Genomic DNA, 11,607 nt, shown 5'->3' on the forward strand with positions numbered 1-11,607 from the left:
ACCTCCATTAGGAAACAGTACAAAATTAGGTTAATTGCACGCCCAATGAACCTCCTGATGTGAATTCGGTTATAAATGTTTATCGTTTGGTATTTTACACCGGAAGAGTTAATCTCCGTATGGGGAAAATAAGCTGTACCAGTGCAAACCTTTATACTGTTATAACCATGCCAAGGCAATGCTGAATGTGCACGCAGTCACGCTGGTTTAAAACACACTCAGTTTTATCCAGTGTGGCCATATCAAGTATCAGTCAGACATAACCAAACATCAATAGAAAGCAAGAGAGGAAGCACAGCTCAATTTGAGTGTATTTATTCCCCAGTAGAAGAGCAGTCAGGAAACAATTTCCCCTTCCCAATAAGAGTTTTTGAGATTCCTCACACTGAACCAAATGTATTTGCTCTCAAAAATCTTCAGGTGGTGAAACACAGGAAGGAGAGGGGAAACCTCATGGAATGAATAAAAAATAGGATTTTTTTTGGTGTTTTTATCTTCTTTTTACCTTGTTTTCAGGCAAATTTCAGCCAACAGCTTCATTTCAGAAAAAAACTGACTAAGGTCATTTTAGGAAACTGAGCCAATAAAGAAGAAGTAAAGTCCTTGCAAGGACATATCCCAGTTAAGAGGTAGGAAACTGGGAATAAACGGTCAGTTCTTGCAAAGGAGCAAGGTCAGCACGGAGCCCTGGAGAGATCCGTGCCATTAAAAATGGATGCTCACAAATGACCTGGAAAAGGGCACGAGCAGCCAGGTGAGCAAGTTTGCTGACGATGCTGATTTTGAGAGCATCAGCATGGACTGCAACACAACTTTATGATACAGTGACAGGTCATCAAATAGCAGATGAAGTTTGATGCAGACAAATGTAAAGGGACCCACAAAGGGGGGGGAAAAATCCAAATTTCCTATAGAAAATGATGGGTTCCGAGCTGACCACTACCACACTGGAGCAATACCTTAGGGCAGTGACAGACGGATGTGTGAAACATGAGCTCATTACCCAGTAGCAATTAAAAAAATATTAATCATAAGAAGTTATTACGAGGAAAGAACAAACCAGAGAACATCATTACATCGCAGTAAGTCTGCGCTTCCCCTGCATCCTGATCACAGCAAGGAGACATTCCCTCACCTTAAAAGAGGATATCATGCAATCGTGCAATGGCAAAAGGTGCAGTGAAAGGCAAGAAGGCTGATCCTGTGGTCCCATATGGAGAGGGTCAAGAAAGCTACAACTCCCCAGCTCAGAAAAGAGTTACCAATAGAAGGACTGAAATCCATAAAACAACAGCAACAACCGGTCCTTCTTTCCTTCCTTTTTTCCCCCCAGCATGTTTTTTCCTTAAATATTTTTTTCCTTGTCATTTACCTTTTCCCTCACAGTCAATTTCTTCTCATTTCCAGACCAGAGCCAATTCTGCAGGGATCCATCACACTTGTTGCTGTTTTCACGGGACAGCAGCCATGCTGAGTGCTAAGTTAATTAGCCATCAGTTCCCACTTCCTCCACTTCCAGCAAGTTGGAACAATCGCTCCTTTCTAAGCCCATCCTCACTTCCACCATCACCAACACACATGGGGAACACAGGCAGCCTAGCAGGCAGAAGAAGGAATCCTCCAAGTCCTTGCAGCAGACCAAGGACTCTACAACAAGGGCATGCTGCCACCATGTGTGTCCATTCATAAACTTTGTGGTGGCACAGCAGCCTTCAAAGCGCTGATACAGAATAGGTAACAAGGTAGATACAATCCCCAAGGCTTTAAGAAGGGTTTTGCTTTTTTTCCTAAAGACTATATTCTAAAACTATATAACTGGTAGAACAGGAGAGTCACAGGGCAGCCCTGGGCCAGACAGCAATAGGACCTCTGATCATGCACTGAATTAACTTTTCTCTTGCACCAAATCCTAGCACAGCCAGTTGCAATATGCTGCAGCTCCTTCTCTGATGCTTTCTCTATTCTACTGTTCTAGCTTCCTGTACTGAGCCCTGGGCCACGTTCAGATACTGCTCACATCTCATCACACTGATGATGTGGCTCCATGCATCCCCATCAGCCACATCTCTCACAGTAAGAGTACTTCTGATCATTTCAGGTTACCTTGATCTGCAGCCAACAAAATGCACCCAGCAGCACCTCCAGCAAGAAAGCCTGGAGCATGTTTTTTCTTGTATTGACTGATACCAGAGCAGGGAACAGCGTGGGGCCAGAAGTGATCAGAGTGGCATTGCAGATCTTACCTTCAGATTATTAGAGCAATCAGCTTTGCCACCCTTACCAATATCATCAAACACTTCACCTCCGTAGCTTTCCAACACTGACAAGCATCCATGCTACCCCTCCCAACACCTCTGACAACAGCCCCACGTTCCTGCAGTCCAGACAAACAGGAGATGCTGAAGATGCATATATGTGTCTCCAGAGGCAGCAGCAGCCGAGTTCCTCCATCCCCATGGGAGCTGAATACGAGACAGTCTTGTTCTCCAGCATGGCTGCTCCTGCTTCCTCACAGAGAATGTTTAGGGCACATCGGGGCATTCCCCTGCAGATCTGAAAGCAGATCTTCCAGGGCTGCTGGCTCTCCTAGGAATAGATTCCTGACCTGACCTTACCTTGCAGCAGAGACCACCGCTGTGAAATGAAATATGGCTTTGGAAGTTGTGTTTTTATGATCTATGAAATCACCCAGACCTCTTGGGTAAATAAATTCTGAATATGAAGCTGACCTCTTAGCTTTTAGCATATCAGTAAAGCCTTGAGGTTTTTCATTAAGCTTAAATAACATCTAAGAAGGCCCTGTTTTCTACTCTTTCTTAAAAATCCCAAGGAGGTGAAGCCTCATGGTAAATTCTGCTTCAAATATCAGCTGGAGGTACAACTTCAATAAGGGTAATACCTTAACTGCAGAGTGCCGGTGGTGAGCACACAAGACTTTTGTACCACATATTCCTCTGTATCTCTCAAATACTTAATCTCAGTGACTGGTTTCACAGCTCCAGCTGATTTCAGTCACTGGGCAGCCAAGGAACAAGACCCAGACAGAGAAGCACCAAATTCCATTCTATAGTCTTGCATCAGCCACCACAACCCTACCAGAGCGATCCCAGACCAACCTGCCATCACAACACATGGCCACGGAGGCTCAAGTGGATTAACAACAGAAGGCCAAGGGTGAAAAGGGACAAAAGCTCCACACACATCTTTCTAGCACCTCTCCCCTATCTCCAGAAAGCGGATAACATTACTTGGAGGGGAAAAATCCAGATGCTGCCAGGAGCTGTATCCGTTCCAAAGCTGTGTGGTTAAATACCTCACTGGTACAAATCATTGTAATTTCCCTGAAGTCAAAGCCAACTTGCCACTGCCCAGAAGCGGGTGCATAGGGCATAGTTCATAATGGTTGGATTACAGGAGGTGGTATCCCTGAGTTCCTCAGGCACTTGGCAATTTGAGCCCAACAACATGAACAGAAAGCCTGATTTCCTTTGAGCCTGAATCAGCCTCCACATCTCTACCTCCGATGGAAGCAGCGGGTTGGCAAAGCCTTTCCCCTTCTACATGAGCCACTTGGTTCACATTAACTATAAAAACCACGTAAGACTACAAAAGAGTGATTCATAGGGAGAGGCGGAAAAGGAGAAACAGCAGCTCTCAAGTCATTATTAGGATGCTGGAGTCCTCGACACGGGCTGGAGCACACCCAAACATTGCAGGATCCAGCTATCTTTCAGAATGATGTCACTGAGCGCACCCATGTGCCAGCTGGGTTGTGTAATGTCTCTCCTCTCACTCTCCACCCGCTACCCCAGCTCCTGGTACAAGTCTCCCAGCTTGCTGAGCTCACTTCCCCTCATAAGACAGACTTTTGATGAAGTGGAGCAATGGTAACCACATGGGCTCATTCACCTTCATCCACATCATCTGCTCCAGCAGGCACGGCTCGGCGGATGCAGGATTTTACACATTGGCTCATAAGGAGAAAGAGCACACAGTCTGGATGCAGCACACCTTGTCACCTGCATCATTTTGTTTTCATCTTGTTTTTTTCATAGTTGATTTTCATTCTGTTTTCATCTGTTGGCTCAGCTCCACTCCCAGCCTTCTCAGCCCCATAACTCTGCAATGTTTGGGATCTGCACACTTCCCTCTCCCCCCCACCCCTTTATTTTAGTCTGCTACAGGAAGGCCAGGAAGAGATTGGTAGCATGGTCAGAGCTAGTAACACATAGGCATATGTTATTAGGGTTAAATAATTTGTTACTAGCTAATAGGTACCCTACTGTCATCTGTCTGACTGGTTAAGTATCCCAGACAGACTTCTACCCATAACATCACTGCTGTCTTCTATTTTACAGACCCTCTACAATAAAACTTGGCCATTCTTTGGAGTTTCCATTTGCACTGCAACAACCTGGGCACTTGTACAGGATAGACCACTAGTCCAGGTTACACATAGCAAAGACATTGTCATGGCCTTCATTTGAGAAGGGCTGCAAATTCCTAGCACACTGTTTTGCACAAAGATGACCCACTCAACACCTCAAAGAAGCCGTTCAGCTTCTCAGTAACCAGAAATGGCAGGCTGGGTTGTGTTGACCTTCTTGGAACAAGCAGCTTCTCCATCTTGATGCTACCCCTTTTCTTTTTTTCCTCCAGCCATTATCCCAACAATCACCCTTTGTTTTTCCTTTTCCTATCTTACACGCATTATTCGATAGACTTTCTCACAGCTCACAAACAATGTTCTCAGCAAATCTGAGCCAAGGTCACGCAGCTGTGCTGCACCAAACCTGGGTCTGAGACAGCTGAGGTCCTGGGCTGTGGGTTACGCTGGGTCATCTTGGCAACTCAAGGCTTGTTTTTCTGCCTTAAAGATCCCAACCGACTCCCCAGACAGAAACGCACTGCTTAGGAAAGGCAAAATAAAAGAGGGGCTGAGCTCTCAGTGCTCCATCCTCCAAAAGAACAGCTGGGATCCAGCCCCAGGGAGTGCTCCCAGCCTCCTACACCACTAAGGCCATCTGCATGAGAAATGACTTCTCTGGCTTGAGGGCTTGGGGGATACCCACCTCAAAACTGGATGGGGCTGAGCCAGGAAGGAGCATCATTTTCACATCTAGCTCATTGGAAGAGCTTAGAGGCAGGATGGGGAGAAGGGACTCCTGGGAAAACATGGATGAAAGTGAAATGAGTGTGGAGAAAACTAAGAACCAAGAAGCAGTTTTAATGGACAGTTCTCAGTTCATCCTATTCAAGCATCTGCAATATCTGACAGAACACATTTTAAGAGCAACAGCTGAATGAAACTGACTTTCCTCCTCCTCTTCACCAGAACCCATGGGGAGGCACAAAACCCCCCAGCACCATCTCTCACTTTATCCCCTAGGTTCATCAAACAGTCAACTGCAAATAGCAGTCTGTGGCTTCAGTCTTCATCTGTTAACCACTCCATGGGTTTTTGAGAGCCATTCTACAACTTCATTACTCAAAGCTGCTCATTTTGAGTCACCCATCAGGTGGTGACTGCCAGAAGAATGTCTCATGATGCAGCTTACACCACCATTAACATCAAGTTATCATCCAAGATTCAACCATTAGACAGTATGCTTAGCCAAACCTACACAGAGTCAGCTTTTGTAACCTTTTACAACCCAAAAAGCATACTTTGGGCTCATCCCATTTGCAAGGATTTCTACAGCTCCCAGCACTCATTTGTCACCAGTGGCATTTTCTGTCCTTGGAAGTTCCACCTCTGTGAGCTTTTAGGCAGAAAAGGCTGCGTTGCCCAACCTCACCTAGAAGCACTCATGATTTGAAACTCGACATTAAGATACCAACCCAAGGGACCTACAGCAGAGCTGGAAGGAGCCTGGGCCACAATCTGGACTGTAACTCATGGGAACGATGAGTCATTTGAGATGAAACCAGGAGTCAATATTTGACAAATTAACCTTCTCAGAGAAAAGCAAGTGTCTAATATACCTGCTCCAGATGAGAGAGTCAAGATTTAAATAGGCACCAGATTTGCATAATACCCTCACGATAAGCAGCACTACAGCAAAACCCTGCAATGCATGAAGGATTTATTTCATGTCTCTTACATTTTCTGTACCCCAGAAGAGGCCATTCATCATTGTGCCAATACTTCAGAGATTTCACTGAAAGCTCCAGCAGCTCTAGATTATCAAGGAATTATATATTTTACCCCACTGAATAATCATTCCCAGAAGCCTGATAGAAAAAAATTCCAACTTTCATCATGTAGGTTAATGACACTGCAAGAGATGACATTCACTTTTAATGACTACACAGTCAAAGACATTGAAACCCTGCTTTTTGACCAGATGAATTGATCTGCTCATTACCCTGTAATTTCCAGCTGTATTTAGATACGCACTCAACATCTCGCAGACGGATCTTCATCAATACCCTGACTACATACATCCCCTAAGAACAAAAACGATGTCAAAAGTTATTCCACTGTATTGCTAATTAGAAATTCCTCCTGCTTCAGGGACTGTAAGAGTGGACACTCCATCCCTGAGGCCCAAGCCTGACTATTGAATTTTATCAATACAGCATCAGAGGAGAGCCAACAGCAGATCAAAGACTGTGTTAGCCACAAGCGGTCTATTAAGAGTTAGTAGCTGGTTTGGAAGGCTTAACTCTCTTAAGCTCCTCTTGAGAGCACCAGGCTTGGATTTAACAGCAATGAGGATATAAAGCTTTCCTGTAACAACCAACAGATCGATCGATCCGGGAGCTGCACCAGATTTCTCCCATCTGGAAAGAGCTCTGCATACAGAACCTTCCATTTGGTACTCCAAACCTTTAAACCCCCAGCCTCTGCTCTGACACACGTGTAGTTTAATTCAACCAGATTTCCTTCAACGGGGATGTGATTTTCACAGTGCAAAGATCGTGTCAGACAGTGATGTCTGGAGTGGGAAAACCTTTTGATAAGGGGAAGGAGGTTACTGTAAATCAGAAAGAGGAAGATCTGTACAACTGCTGCTGGAATCACTGGAAATTACTGCTGTACTTTTGGATTCCTCCAAGTTTCTTTTGTTTCCTCTGCTGTTGGGAAAAGAACTATTACCAAAAGTATGCTTGTATTTTAAAGGGATGCTGTCAAGGATTGTGAACAGAAAACATGCATCCATCTCAGTGCTCTGCTCACTCTTACTTGCAGTATCTGTTAACACTTGAAAACGCTCCTGAAGAGTATTAACACACAGTCACCAAAAGGAGGATGCCAGTGCATGGAATGAAGTCACTACAGGGCATCCTCAGCCTGTATTCACCTGAGCACTACAAATGACTTTGGTCACACAGCTCAGAGGAACTTGCTGCAGGATCAAGGGCAGCCTGTGCCACACAGCCCAGCAGCCTGCTGCACCCAGATCCAACACAGCACAGAGCTTCCAAGAAGCACCCAGTACACAAATATAGGTGCTGAGATACCCCAACAGAACGGGCTATAGTATCAGCCTAACCTTTAACAGGCACCCAGAAATACAAAACAAGAACACTATGAATACTCCCAATTGTGGCTGTGCAAAAAAGGAGCATTCTGCTGCTCACAGATTTACTTTTTTTCCCCTTACTGCTTTTGTAACACAGCCAAACAGCACTGTCCCAAACAGGGACAGGGGGGCAGGAGGACTTAATGCCCAAAGCCATCTGTCTGTTCAGTTCCCCCCACCCCAGCCCTTTAGAGCCCCCTTCACACCTCCTGCCCCACAGAGATGCAAAAAATGGTCCTTATCTGCTTAAAAACCAGACTGAGCAGATGCACCCACACCATACAGCAGCCCAGAGGCAGTCACAGTGCTGCCTGCAGCCCCCAGCCCTGTGCCAGATGACTTCATCACCCCTCACTGCTGTGAGATCCCAGCAGGGCTGGTCGGTGGGACAGCTGTGTGCTGATCTATAGTAGGAAGCCTCTTTGGTAGAGGAACAATTAGGAGTGTAATCATTTTTTAAATGAAAACCGATCCAAACCTGACAGGGATGGCAGCACAGACAGAATCCCAGAGGAGAGGGCTTGCTTAGGAGATTGCTGGGATTTCCTGCTTCTACACCAATCAGAAATAGCACGAGATCATGATGATCCATTCTGATGACAACGGACCATGTCACTCATCATTTTGCTTTTGGCCTGGAACTTGAAATTAAAGAAGAAATAATGGGAAGAAGGAACTTCTTTTTTCTTTCTTGGCACACAGGTTTCCTCAAAGACTCTTCAGGGAGGTGGAAGTGCTGCTCTTCCATCTGTATCCTTTCACCCATCCCATCTTTATAGACCCTCACCTGGCAAATTACATGTGTTTCTGGAATACGTTCTCAGGAATTTGAGTAAGGGATATTATAGTTATAAACAAGAACATCCGCACTGCCTGGCAGACAGTGCACTCACTGTGTTCGAGGGAGAATAAATCAGACGTTTCAGAAAGACTCAAAAAAGAAAGAAAAAGGGGCGGAGGGGGAGGGAACTCATGAGGACACGGATCCATATGGACTAGGTGGTTCTCACTCTGAATTTCTGGGCAGCTTGTAACCTTTCATATATCAACACCATCAACAACCCCTGGAGACAGGTAAGAGCTGTTATCCCCACTGCTCTGCTGAGGGAACTGGGACAAGAGGAATGTGCACTCAACACAACCCAACATCTTGCATGCTGACCTTGTAATCCTCGATGGATACCTTCATGCTGGGCAAGGCTTCCTCTCCTTAAGTTGTATGGAAGTGTAATAAGCAGTAAATCTGTCGCTGCCTCAGCTTCATGCCGACAAACCCTTCAGTTCCCCGACCCATTCCACACCAAGCACTGCACACGGTTTCCAACTCTCATGATATCATGGTTAGTTCCCACTGCTGCAGACCCAAGCCAGAACTCAGGTCCCATGTGTTTGGTACTGTGCATCTACCTATAATAAATAAGCCAGTTCTTGCAATTTGCCAAACAAAGAATAATGAAATTGCAATGAGATCCCTGTCAGTACCCAGTCCAAGGCCAAGTAGGGACCCAGAACCTTTGAAGATGGCAATGTCATGACCTAGAGACCACACTGCCTTGCTGTACCACCTTCCATAAGCTGAACTTATTCCCTCTGCCGCTATTTTTACATGACCAGCAGCCACCTCCTTGACCCTGCCCAGCCTTCCACCCACCCACACCAGCCAACCCTCTACTCAAAGCACGGTGTGTACTTCTGGAGCCCTCCCCTTCAGGGCTGAGCAGTTCTCCCTTCCTCACCAACTCCATTCCACACAGCCACGATGATCCCATCTAGCCTGAGGGATGATGCCTATAGGAAAAGTAGCTGGAACTGGTTTGGAGGCAGCCAACACCACTCCTACAGCCCACTCCGTGCCTGTCGACATGGCTGGGGATGGGCTCAGGGCCAGAAGCCCTATTCTGTCAGACCAGATACACCCACGAGCCTATTAAACAGGGAAATCTCATCACAGTTTATGGTCCAACCCAAGCTCACATGAGAGCCCTGTATCCCCAACTCCTGACCCAAAATGGAGGCAGAAGGTTTTCAAAACCTGGACCAAAGCCCAGAGCTAAGTTTTCCAGCACTGGTCACCTTATTTCACTGGTGTCTTTGCATTGCTGATGTCAATATCATTTTAGGCAATAATACATTTCAAGTCAATTCATTGTCTGGCCTTCATGCACATACAAACTCTGACAGGCAAATAAAGAAAAGGAACATATATTTGAGAGATTTAAAAGCTGTTTCCATCTGGATTTGCTTTTAATGGAAACATTCTGTAGGTTTTTGGTTCTGTAGAAGTTGTGGGGGGGGAATGGATTGTGTGTGTGTGTGTGTAATAGAACATTATTTAGGGGCCAAATCTGTGTTAACAGGTCCTGCCAGCCCCTTGAAGCACTGCCACAAAAAGCTACAACCGAGGTGTTTCAAACTAATAGGACAGACATTGAAGCAGGTACAGGAGACTGCTGAAGTGGTCTCCATTTTGTTACCTGTTTTGTTGTTGTTCTTAATACGATTGCTTTTAAAACACAAAATAAAGCAAGTGAAAATAGAAGTTTCACATGCAGGTGTCCTCCCACGACTAAGCCATATGTATTGCCACCGGGACGCAAGAACAGCACAATGCACTTGGAGTGGGAAGTTCAAACCCATGAGCACACGTAATGCAGCCCTGATAAGAAAGGATATGGATATTTACATGCACATTTTGCACATGCAGATCAACACTTCAGTGCAAACCTACAACAGCAGAGCAGCACACTCATCATGTCAGCAGCAATGCAGCAGGTCACCAAAGCAAATAATCCCCAAAGAACCGAATACTGTTCAGCATCCAAATGCTTTAAAAAGTACCAGCAATGGAAGAGAAATAGAGAACCACACGATTCATTTCTCTGCAAGCATTTACTGTGATTCTTACTGCAAACATTCATTTTGATAGATCTGTGTTATTACAAGTATTTGGCAGAGAATGAAATGGCAATGAAGTTGTTTCCCTCCACCCCATATGACAGAGCAGAAGCTGAGCTGCTCCATGGAATAGCAGAACTCCAAACCCCCCAGCAGCAGTCTGTCACAGAGAAACCTCCACAACGTCTTGTGCCACTGAGCTGCAAACACGTCCAACCTTCCTGTAGGCATCATGTTGGACAAATACATCAATCAGAACCACAAGCGTCCCAGGAACCGCAGCCCAACACCTCTGTGTTACGGATCCTACCCAAATCCCACCAAGCAGGAAGATTTCCAAACCTGCCCCATGCTTTCTGTTATTCTTTGATTATACTGACATCTAAAGGTCATCAAATTAACTGTACTGAGCTTCCCGGCCTGATCCCTTCCACTTCATCTCAATCCAATCAACATCTGTTACGCTGTTAAGAGAATCAAAAACCAATAACATAGCCATAGAACTTTCTTTGGTTTGTTTAAATGACTCAAGACTTCTTTACATTTATTTCCCTCAATTCCGCTGTTACAAATACATTTGAAGTCTCCAAAAGACACAACATATTGCATGCAACGTAGTGAGCCTGATCTTCTTTATTACTGGCTTCTAAGAAGTAGCTCCAGAGTTCCAGCAATATACTGAAGGAATCAATATGACCCATAACTTTCAACAGTAAATCTTCCTGTTATAGCAATCCCTGCAGTCTACGCTCATCCAAACAGCTAAGCAGGAATACCTCACCCAGCCCCAACACAATATCTGCACATCGTGTCCCATGGGATAAACTGTGATGGAGATCCATCCCCATGCCAGGTAGTTATGAAAACATTTGCAGACCACTCCTGGAGTGCCAGGTGAGGAGCAGAGCCAGGGATCCCATCCCCAATGGGAAGAAGATGCCTGTGATAGCTAACACTGGACCCAATTGAAATGATCAGAGGAAACAGCACAAAGTGGAATCAACACAGCTCTTCTAGCAAACCTAAGGTTCATTTCAGAGGGGTAAAGCAGGCATGGTGCCTTGCTCTCGTTGCTGTTTGCATGCCTTTAGAGCCAGATGTGAATGGTTATCTTTCTCAGCAAGATTCAAGCTCTGCCTGTAGCGCTCTGCAGCCGACTCAGTGCCCTACTTAAAAAGATGGG

This window comes from Coturnix japonica, chromosome 23, assembly GCF_054131305.1.
Source record: "Coturnix japonica strain WE chromosome 23, WE-NBRP24, whole genome shotgun sequence".
Taxonomy (NCBI): domain Eukaryota; kingdom Metazoa; phylum Chordata; class Aves; order Galliformes; family Phasianidae; genus Coturnix; species Coturnix japonica.